This window comes from Oryx dammah, unplaced genomic scaffold, assembly GCF_014754425.2.
Source record: "Oryx dammah isolate SB20612 unplaced genomic scaffold, SCBI_Odam_1.1 HiC_scaffold_26, whole genome shotgun sequence".
NCBI lineage: Eukaryota > Metazoa > Chordata > Mammalia > Artiodactyla > Bovidae > Oryx > Oryx dammah.
In genome coordinates this window covers 98,576,461-98,588,025 of record NW_024070210.1, presented here as the reverse complement: position 1 = coordinate 98,588,025, position 11,565 = coordinate 98,576,461, and the positions used below count along the sequence as shown (strand labels likewise).

Below are 11,565 nucleotides of genomic sequence, written 5' to 3'. Positions count from 1 at the left end.
ACTATCTCCCAGAGCTTGCTCAAACTCATGTCCATTGAGTCCATGATGCCATCCAACCATCTCATCCTCTGTCATCCCCTGTTCCTCCTGCCTTCAGTTTTTACCAACATCAGGGTCTTTTCCAGTGGGTCAGTTCTTTGCATCAGGTGGCCAAATTATTGGAGCTTCAGCTTCAACATCAGTCCTTCCAATGAATATTCAGGACTGATCTCTTTTAGGATGGACTGGTTGGATCTCCTTGCAGTCCAATGGACTCTCAAGAGTCTTCTCCAACACCACAGTTCAAAAGCATCAATTCTTCGGTGCTCAGCTTTCTTTATAGTCCAACTCTCACATCCATACATGACTACTGGAAAAACCATAGCTTTGACTAGATGGACCTTTGTTGGCAAAGTAATGTCTCTGCTTGTTAATAAGCTATCTAGGTTTGTCATTGCTTTTCTCCCAAGGAGTAAACGTCTTTTAATTTCATGGTTGCAGTCACCATCTGCAGTGATTTTGGAGCCCCCCAGAATAAAGTCTGTCATTGTTTCCATTGTTTCCTCATCTGTTTGCCATGAAGTGATGGGACCCAATGCCATGATCTTAGTTTCTTGAATGTTGAGTTTTAAGCCAGCTTTTTCACTCTCCTCTTTCACTTTCATCAAGAGGCTCTTTAATTCTTCACTTTCTGCCATAAGGGTGGTGTCATCTGCATATCTGAGGTTATTGATATTTCTTCCGACAATCTTGATTCCAGCTTGTGCTTCATCCAGTCCCGCATTTTGCATGATGTACTCTGCATATAAGTTAAATAATCAGGGTGACCATATACAACTTCGATGTACTCTTTTCCCAATTTGGAACCTTCCTATTGTTCCACGTCCAGTTCTAACTGTTGCTTCCTGACCTGCATACCGGTTTCTCTGAAGTATATATGTGCCATATATACTTGTCCTGAAAGTACCCAGAGTGTTATGTGTATCACGTATCTAAATCCACCTTGTAATGCTTGGCTTCTCTGTGTCACCTGCTAAACTCTCAGCTCCTTGAAGAAAAAGAAGCCACTGTGCAGATCTGAGTGCCTGGAGGTTAGCACAGTGACTAGTACAGAGTAAGAGACTGAAAAGTATTGGTTGCATGAAAGGAAGGAATAATTCTAATGAGAGAAAAACTAAAAAGCTATTATTTATCAAAGCGGTGAAAACACTTTAGATTTCCTGCCCATTTTCTGTTGTTTCTTCGGCTCAGGCTCTGCAACATAATGAGGAACTTATTAATATGCTGACAAATGGCAAAGAAAATGAATTACTTTTACAAGAAACATTAGAATGTGGCATTTATCTTACAACCTGAAACATTGCTGAATGTCATGATTCCGTGTCTTAGAGCTAGTCAGATTGTTTTTGGCAATGCCCCTTTCAAGGGAGGGAAAATTGCCTATTGTAAAGGAAGCATCCACAACCCACTATTTAGCAGAGCTGTAAGAGCTTATTTGCTTATTACCATGACAACCACCAGCCCAACACTGCACATTAGTGTACTTGTCTAGACAGTACCAAATTCATCAGCACTTCCTCTGCTGTGTGCCTGATTTTAAACAGGCAGGTGTGGCTCCAAGGTGCTACAGGGAAACAAAAAAATTTTCTTTCCATGTGGGCAAATGAGAGTGTTGAAGCTATCCTATGAGTGTCTAAATGGCTAGCATTGAAGTATGCACTAATTTGAAAGCTCTAGTTAGTCTGTGTTTTTCTTTTTTAATAAAACCTTGCTAGAAATAAAGAACTACAAATACATCCATATGGTTTGCCAACTGTGTCTAAAAATACTTTATATGAAAGAAGGAGCTTACTAACTTTCAAATTTATGATAAACTAAACATCAAAAATGTCTTTTAATTACACTTTTCTTCTTGTCAACAGTATTTCAACTCAAAGACACCCAAAGCCATAAACCAAACATCTACTGACTTAGAGTATTTGTAGTATTCTTCAAGGGAGGAATCTGAGAAAGACTCAGTCCTATGGATCCAGTCTCTTGAGCCCTGCTGAATCTCTGGGCTGGGCATTCCTTGGTCAGAGCCCTCCTGAGACTTGGTCTTAAATCTCTGGCAGTGCCGGAAAATCAAATAGCAAGTGTCCTCTGGGAATATTTTGGAATGGAGGACCTAGAAAGAACACATGTATATTTACCCTGGAAATTGATGCAACTAGTAGTTTTAACTAAGTTCATGGTTATGAAGAGAAACTTTGAATTCTATTTGTGTATAGTTAACTATGTGACTGGTAACTCTGTATGCAATTTATTCTAATTTGATAGTAAATAACTGAGGTTAGGCAGGGACATTTGGCCCAGGCCTTATATTCACAAAGGGCAGCAAACTTAGAAAGTTGACCTTGTCTCCAAACAAGGACATACAAAGAGTCAGATGTGCTGACAGAATGGAACCAGACTGCATGCATCATATGCCTAAGCCTGGGTCCCTTGCTGGACCATACTGCTTTGCAGAGCACTGTGAGATTGCAGAGTTTATAAATTCCATCATTATTGCCTGGAGAGCACAATTATATCACATTAATTTGTGTGTGTAAAAAGCATTGGTTTTTTTTTAAATAAGTAAATAACATGGAAAAGAAAATGTGTTTCACATGTTTTCTTTTTTGAAAATATATGTTGTTGTTGTCTGTTGTTCATTTGCCCAGTCATGCCCAACTCTTTGTGACCCCATGGGCTGCAGCATGCCAGGCTTCCATGTCCTTCACTGTCTCCCAGAGTTTGCTCAAACTCATGTCCATTGAGTCAATGATGCCATCCAACCATCTCACCCCCTTCTCCTCATGCCTTCAATCTTCGCTAGTATCAGGGTCTTCTCCAGTGAGTCATTTCACATCAGGTAGCCAAAGTATTGGAGCTTCAGCTTCAGCATCCATCCTTCCAATGAATGTTCAGAATTGATTTTCTTTAGGATTAACTGGTTTGATCTCCTTGCTGTCCAAGGGACTCTCAGGAGTATTCTCTAGCATCACAGTTTGAAAGCATCAATTCTTTGGTGCTCAGCTTTCTCTATGGTCCAACTCTCACATCTGTACATGACCACTGGAAAAATCATAGTATTGGCTATATGGAGTTTTGTCAGCAAAATCATGTCTCTGCTTTTTTATTTTTGACATTTGATATGAGATTTATTTACACTTTAACATAAATTATTTGATCTGGGGGTCAGATATAATTTTTCATTTCAACAGGACTTTCACATGATTGCAGTCACAAAATTGGCACTATTAAAAAATGAAATCAGAGCTAGACAAAGTATGCAGTTTTATGCCAATTTAAATCTCAACATGCACACTCCCTGCCCCCTATTCATGATTTTTGAAGAATCTGCTGTGAGCTTACTAAAACGCAGGTCACAGATGACTATTTACAAAATAAAACCTCTTTTCCTGGTGCTACTCGTTTTGTTGTAGAAAAATATTACAAATAAAAATTATTGCTGTTCAAGGTGTTCATTTCAAAGTCACATATGATACACAGGTTCAAGCCATCTTTTCCTCCTGTATAAAGACATCACAATACACAAAATGGAGACTGAATTACTAATCAACCACTTCCCCCTCAATAATAACACAGTTTACTATGCTGACATTAAAAATGAGAGTGAAAACATTTCCAGGTATTGAGTACACGTATAATTTGTTCCTAGTCTGAAATTCAGAAAAAAATGCTACAGAAACATGATAAAATTTATATTTCTTCATGATACAAGAAATTTGTCTAAAAGTTAATAATTATAAAACAAAGTTGCTCTTTATAAAGAAATGGCTAACTTTTTTTCCCCCATGGTTAGATTCTTACCTGGAGATGACTCCAATTTTCAGTTGGGCTCTCTTTTCCTGGGGGTGTGGGGAAAGGTCGATCGTTGTTAATATTATACAGCACAGTCGATAAACCTCGGGATGTTCCAGAGGACTACAGCGCACAATCTGCCAAACTGTAATAGTTTCCTGTCTTGTGAGTATGTAAATTTTAAAGAAAAGAGGTCTCTTACAAGCTATATACAGCAATTTACACTTCAGTGTTTCTCTCTCACACAGTTCAAATTGATTGATGACAAGCACTTGTCACATAAACTTCTGTAGGCACATCTCCATTCCGTCGCTTCACTGGAGGGGCAAGGTCTTCTGTGGGATCATAATTCTGGATTCCATTTCCTGAATAAGTGGGACTGTATAATATACTAGTTCTTCCCAACCATGTTTATGCCATGCTGCATTCCGTATATCTTCCCTGGTCTGAAGATCCTTGTAAGCCCAAAGATGGTGCACCGTATAGAGCTGCCCAATTTGGGAGAAGAAGCCTCCAACAGCTTCATCACCATCCTGTCTGAAGCAAAGAGCACAAGCCTAGTAATTGCCCCATTGAAACATAGTTCCTGGTCGGAGCTGGCAGGATCTGAGTTCATATATGTTCGGTCCGGACTGTGGGATGGGCTCATTCCAGAAATTAAACGCCACCAGCAGCTGATTCTTGAGAGAAGCCTGTTGTTTCTTGCCTTACGGAATTCCAAAATTCCTGATTTTCTGAGTTTATTCATCACCTCAGTGAGGGCCGGATAGCCTCCTTCATACCTCCTAAGGTGAACAGCTTGATCCTGCTTGCCATACCACGTGTTCCAAGCCCCCACCAAAGTAGAAGGGTAATGTTTATCTTCATGAAGCTTTGGCAACAACTCTTGACAAATTTTGTTGTACGCTTCTAGGCATTCTGATGTCACATTGTGAAACTGTAATTTGTACAGACTGCTGGTTTCCTTTTTGGCTAGGAGGTTACAGTGAGCATCTTTCCTTGGGTTAACTTTCTGGACAAACAAGGATTTTAGCCAGCCGTCCTCTCGAGGTCTGTTATTGGGAGATGTCAGTTTCCGGGGCTGGGGCAGGAGGCGGCAGGGACTGGTCTGCCCAGAAAGCTGCTGCCCAGGGTGTGCAGCCCTCCAGCCGCCGTCTTGCTCAGGTGCCTCACTCCTACCGCACAGGCGAGGTCTCTGCTTTTTAATGTGCTGTCTAGAGTGTCAGACTTTATTTTGGGGGGCTCCAAAATCACTGCAGATGGTGACTGCAGCCATGAAATTAAAAGATGCTTACTGCTTGGACAGAAAGGTATGACCAACCTAGACAGCATATTAAAAAGCAGAGATATTACTTTGCCAACAAAGGTCCGTCTAGTCAAAGCTGGGGTTTTTCCAGTAGTCATGTATGGATGTGAGAGTTGGACTGTGAAGAAGGCTGAGCACCGAAGAATTGATGCTTTTGAACTGTGGTGTTGGAGAAGACTCTTGAGAGTCCCTTGGACTGCAGGGAGATCCAACCAGTCCATTCTGAAGGAGATCAGCCCTGGGATTTCTTTGGAAGGAATGATGCTAAAGCTGAAACTCCAGTCAATACTTTGGCCACCTCATGCAAAGAGTTGACTCATTGGAAAAGAGTCTGATGCTGGGAAGGATTGGGGGCAGGAGGAGAAGGGGACGACAGAAGATGAGATGGCTGGATGGCATCACCGACTTGATGGGTGTGGGTTTGAGTGAACTCTGGGAGTTGATGATGGACAAGGAGGCCTGGCGAGCTGGGATTCATGGGGTTGCAAAGAGTTGGACACAATTGAGCGACTGAACTGAACTGAACTGAGGGTGGTCATAGCTTTTCTTTCAAAGAGCAAGCCTCTTTAATTTCATGGCAGCAGTCACCATGTGCAGTAACTTTGGAGCCCAAGAAAATAAAGGTCTCTCACTGTTGCCATTTTCCCCCCATCTATTTGCATGAAGTGATGGGACCGGATGCCATGATCTTAGTCTTTTGAATGTTGAGTTTTAAGTCAGCTTTCTCACTCTCCTGTTTCACCTTCATCAAGAAGCTTTAGTTCCTCTTTGCTTTCTGCCATTAGGATGGTGTCATCTGCATATCTGAGGTTATTCATGTTACTCCCAGCAATCTTGAAAATATATAGTCTCATGAAAATGAAGAGGCCATGGTTCTCTTATGACAGAAGCCTCTGGGGTCAAGCATTGCTTTTATTAGTGTTTGGTCCAAGTCTTTTTGCTTGACTTTATGACTTTTGGTGGATGCTTAATAAAACACTAGTTTAATACATGTATGAATGAATGAACCATGAATGTGAATAAACACATTTTGGTTTCTAACCAAGGTCTCTTAAATTATATACAAATAACTATAAAATATGCCATGGTTAGCTAATAAAAGAAATGTCATATACAGGGAGCAAACCCAGAAGAGTTTGATATCATCTCATTGAACTCTATAGCCAGAGAATCACCTAGAAGAATGCTAAAAATCACTGATTGAGAAAAAACCAGTGGGAGAAGTAAACTTGAATGAATGGAAAGTGAACTCAAAATATTTTATTTAAAAAAATGAAGTTTTATTCTTCTCAAGTTAATGTAACTCAGAATAGACTGTGGTCTAATAGAGGTCAAGCTCTCTCCTTAATAATAACAGCAAGAAGCCCTTTGCGCTGTTTCCTCCAGCTGCTTTAACAAATTTCCACAAATTTATGACTTAAAACAACACAAATTTGGAAAAGATCTTGATGCTACGAAAGATTGAAGACAAAATGAGAAGAGGGAAGCAGAGGATGAGATAGATAGCATCACTGACTCAATGAACATGAGTTTGAGCAAACTCCGGGAGATAGTGAAGGACAGGGAAGCCTGGCGTGCTGCAGTCCATGGCGGTCACAAAGAGTCAGACAAGACTTAATCACCAACAACAGCATGTTCCTAATAGTTTGTGTTATCTTGGGAATATTGTTTAAACCTTATCTCAACTTCAGTTGGGAATGCATTTAGCTATAGGTAATAGAAAAGTTATCTTCATTAGTCTCTTAAATAAGGGTTTATAGTCTCACATAATAAAATAAAAAAATAGGCTGTTGAACCAGTATTTTTTTTTTCTTTTCATTCCTGGTCACATAATAGCTGTGGCAGTTCCAGTCCTCACAATCACATACAAAGCAGGAAGGGAGAGTGGAGGAGAGATTCAGCTGTAGTTTAGTTCTTTTAAGCAAAAACCAACACATGTACAACCAAAAAAGATGTCCCAGAAGCCCTAGCAGATTTCTACTTTATGAGACATGAGTCTGAACTGTAGCACATACTCCTACAGCAGGACTAGGAAGGACGAATACCTAGACTGAAGCAGGGCAAGTTTTCTCTTGAACACATTGAGGATTTTGTTAGCAATGAGATTGGGATGATGGAATGAATGGATGTCAGGTAGGCACCCAATTGTGTCTACCACGTTCCCACTTTGCAAAATGAAGTTAGTAACACCTAACCTACAAACTCTGTACAGTCCTATGAGTTGTGTGTATGTGCGTGTTTTGTGTTAGTCACTCAGTCATGTCCAACTCTTCACGACCCCATGGACTGTATCCCACCAGGCTCCTCTGTCCATGGGAACCTCCAGTCAAGAATACTGGAGTGGGATCTTCCCAACTCAGGGATCAAACTTGGGTCTCCGTGAGGTTCTGATAGGAACACATATGTGAAAGAGCTTTGCAGAATGCCTTGCAAACTATTGAGTAGTTTATTTTCTGCACAAATTAGAAAGTATTCTATCCTACACTCAACTAAGTACATAGTAGGTACACAAGTATTTATTTAGATTTTATGTTGAAAAGTAAACTTACCTTCCACTTCTGACAGAGGACTTTTATAAAATCATGTTATGCACTGGACTGATATGGTTTTTTCTTCTTTTGGAATGTATAGATTATCACCATGGTAGTAATAGTAACCATAAGAGCAAAGACTATCAACACTTCCTTACAATTTAATGACAGAAAGGAAGGAAAAATATCTTGTCATTTTAGTTGTACGGAAGAGTTTTGGTAAGAACATACTGTTACTTGACCAGTAACATCTGTACTCTTAAGAAAACAACACAAAAGCCAAAATATCGGTTTTATAGCTGATTGTAAAAAGTCATCATTCTGAGGCATAGTGTCCTGGAGTGTCACGGGGAGATAGGGGCCAAGTGGGAAACACTCACATTTTGAATCACCCACATCACTTCCTATGACTCTGGTCATTGGTCTTCATGCTCTGGAAGGAGAATACTTTCTGGTCCTTCAGCTAGTGAAAGCAAACTGCATCTCACCCTTAGGTTCCCTCTCATTTAATTTTTAAAGAACAATTTATCATGCTGTGAAGCTTTGTTAAATATTAGGCTAAAACTTTATTAACTATTATTTGTTATGCTAAAGCTAATGAAAGGGACAACAGAGAACGAGTTGGTTGGATGGCATCACTGACTCGATGGACATGAGTTTGAGCAAGCTCCAGGAGCTGGTGATGTACAGGGAGGCCTGGCGTGCTGCAGTCCATGGGGTCACAAAGAGTTGGACATGACTGAGCAACGGAACTGAACTGACTGAAAGATAATGTAGTTTATGTCAATGGGGATAAAGACTGGATTTATTTTCTTCATTTTAATAAGCATTATGACTTCATGTAGATTTAGTCAATAGAGTATAATCCGTCATCATCATGACATCTAATCCTTCATTACTTCAAAAGACATCTCTAGATAATATTGATGTTTTCCCCCATAGATAAGTCTATATTATCTCACCTGTAAAACTGACAATAGCTCCTTAATTATTCAAGAAGTCCATGTTCAAAAATATCCAGTCGTCTCCAATATACCTTTTAGATCTGGTTTATAATATATAGACATAGATTATATATAAAAATAGACTATACATGTAAATATCATATATAGATGTGTGTGTATGTGAAAACCGTGTATGAAACATACGAATTGAATGAACCAAGGAATTGTTTTATGGTATTATGTAGGCTGGCAAGTCTGAAATCTGAAGGGCAAGCTGGCAGGTTAGACAGTCTCAGGCAGGAGTTTCTCCCTCAAGGAAACCTCAGTTTTGCTTTGAAGGCCTTGCAACTGATTAAATGAGACCCATCCACGTTATCCCATGGATAATCTCTTTTCCTTAAAGTCAAGTGATTGTAGGCATTAACCACATCTATAAAATACATCCATAGTGAAGCCTGGATCAGTGGTTAGCTGAAATCTGTCTGCTATAGCCTAGCCAAGTTGACACATAGAACTAAATTTCACGGTGTTGTTTAGCTTTTTCTTCTAGTCCTGTGGTGTTCTATATGGTGACCACCAGCTCTTAATAAGCACTTGAAATGTAGTTAGTCTGAACTGTACTGTGAAATCCATACCAAATTTAGAAGACATAGTACAAATAAAGAGTATAAATGATCTCATTAATATTTTTTTAATTTGGTTATCATTGTTTTTATTATTGCTTATATGAAATGATAGTATTTGAGGTATGCTGGATTAAAAATGTATTAACCACTACAATTAATTTTATTGATTCATTTTACTTTTTAAAGTAGATGACTAGAAAATTTTAAATTATATATGTGGCAACATAAATATGTGGGGAGGGCAGTGCTACTCTAGCCTCTGTATTTTCTGTAACCTAGAAATTAGACGCTAAAGATTTGATTCAGTTCAGTTCAGTTCAGTTCAGTTCAGTTCAGTTCAGTCGCTCAGTCAGATTAAGTCTGAAAGTGAAAGTGAAGTCACTCAGTCGTGTCCGACTCTTTGCGACCCCATGGACTATAGCCTATCAGGCTCCTCCGTCCATGGGATTTTCCAGGCAAGAGTGCTGGAGTGGATTGCCATTTCCTTCTCCAGATTAAGTCTAAACTATCCCCGTAAGATTGCACTGTCATGGTACTTCATATGGAGTAGAAAGTTATTATCTTTGTATGTACTATTAGTGATTTAGAGCTTGGTCGCAGGATCAAGGTGATGAACGCTGAATCTCCCGTGGTAAAATTAGGTTTATCTCCTTGTGACCAGAAAGTAATCCACATGGGGTCACTTTGCTGCCATAAGGACATTCTGTTTCTAATTGCCAATTTATCTAATGATTTCAATAGCCATTGATAAAAATAGCTAATGTTCAATTTTGTCATTTCTTGTACATGAGTAATTATCATTAGTCCATCAAGTAGAGGGTTCCTGTTTAACTCAGATCATTTGCTATAAATGCTTAATGAAAAGATTCTTGTCTCTTTCCTTTCATTCTTACCTCTCTCCTTCAATTGCCAGTTTTCAGTGTAAAGAATTGATTCAGTGAATGCCATAAATGATAATAAATTACTTTTTTCTTGGTTTCTCTTTTTTCAATATCATTATAAACTTGTGGGTTTTCTTTACATACAGAATATCTTTCAGTCAACTTCAACCATTATTCTCTTTGACGCTTGAGTTTTTGTACTTAAACTATGGGTGGCCCTTCACTTTGGTTCCAGTATCCTCTGACACAATCTCATTGATCCTGGAAAGCTTTCTTGCTTTCTGGGAAAGCAATATATCCCAGACCAGACTCACCTTGTGCCTTTCTGCTCATATTTGAATCAATCATTTCTTTAAAAAAGCCTTGTATCAGGAAATATGTTTAGAAACTAAGATCTTGTGCTTAGAGTCATAACTTTATTTACTTGTAATTATATCTGAATTTTACGGTCATAAACTTGGGGTTAAAAAAATGGAGTTTTACTTCCCTATCAGCAACCTGAATTTCCACTGATGTTAGTAAACTCTTTCCAATCCAATTAAATTCAGTCCCTTCTGGACTTTTCTTAGGCTTAGTTGGATTAAAATTCAATCAAATTTAGATCTCTTTTGTTTCTTGCAATCCTTACCTTTTCCCCAAAGATAGTATAGATGTCAGGGCTGGGAAACACAAGTGTTTTATGTTGTCCGAGAACCTAAAAGGAGGTGTCATATTCATGTGTAGGATGCCAGACTCTGAAAATAATAGCACAGGATCCTTTTTCATCAGCATTCACACCTAAGATGTGTGTGTTCTCTCTGCTCCTTGGGCCCCAGGTCTCTGCAGACCACTCTCCGTGCTCTCTGTCCGAGCTGCTAGAAATTTCTAGGTCTAATCATCCATTCACAACTGCTGCCACCTGCATCTGGCTTGGAAGAACATTTAGGATGCTCTCTCCCTCCCTCTGGGCTCCCTCTGGGACTGTCTTCCTGTTCCTTACCGCATATTTCTACTTTAATGCTGGCTTCTCTTGAAGTGTTTTGTCTCCTACCCAAGACAATAAATACCACTAATTTTGGTGTAGGAGGCCAAAAGAAACACGAAAAAAGAAAGACTTGTGTTATTGTTTCCAAATATTACTTTGCTGCACATCACTTTGGAAAGATTTGCTATTCCCTGCCTTAGCGCCTACCCTTTCTCACCTCCACAATTTTGCTCATGTGTTCTTTTTGCATAGATTGACCTTTACTACTCCCTCCCAGGCTCTGTATATTCAGATCCACCCATTCTTCGGGCCCACACAAGCCTAGAAAATAGTCCTTTCTCCTTCTATTCTAATTATACTTCATTTCTACCTTTCTTGTTGAACTTATTATTTTATTCATTATTCATTCTATGAACATATACTAAGAATTTTCTTCCTACCAAGGTTTGTGCCTTTAAAATCTGAACTGGATTGTATATTCTTTGGAA

At 39.2% G+C, this 11,565-nt stretch overlaps 1 pseudogene; it reads right to left on the bottom strand.

The window, feature by feature from the left end:
• Positions 1 to 4,073: 4,073 nt before the first annotated feature.
• LOC120853759 lies at positions 4,074 to 11,312 on the bottom strand (annotated as a pseudogene).
• Between the last annotated feature and the right edge of the window lie 253 nt (positions 11,313 to 11,565).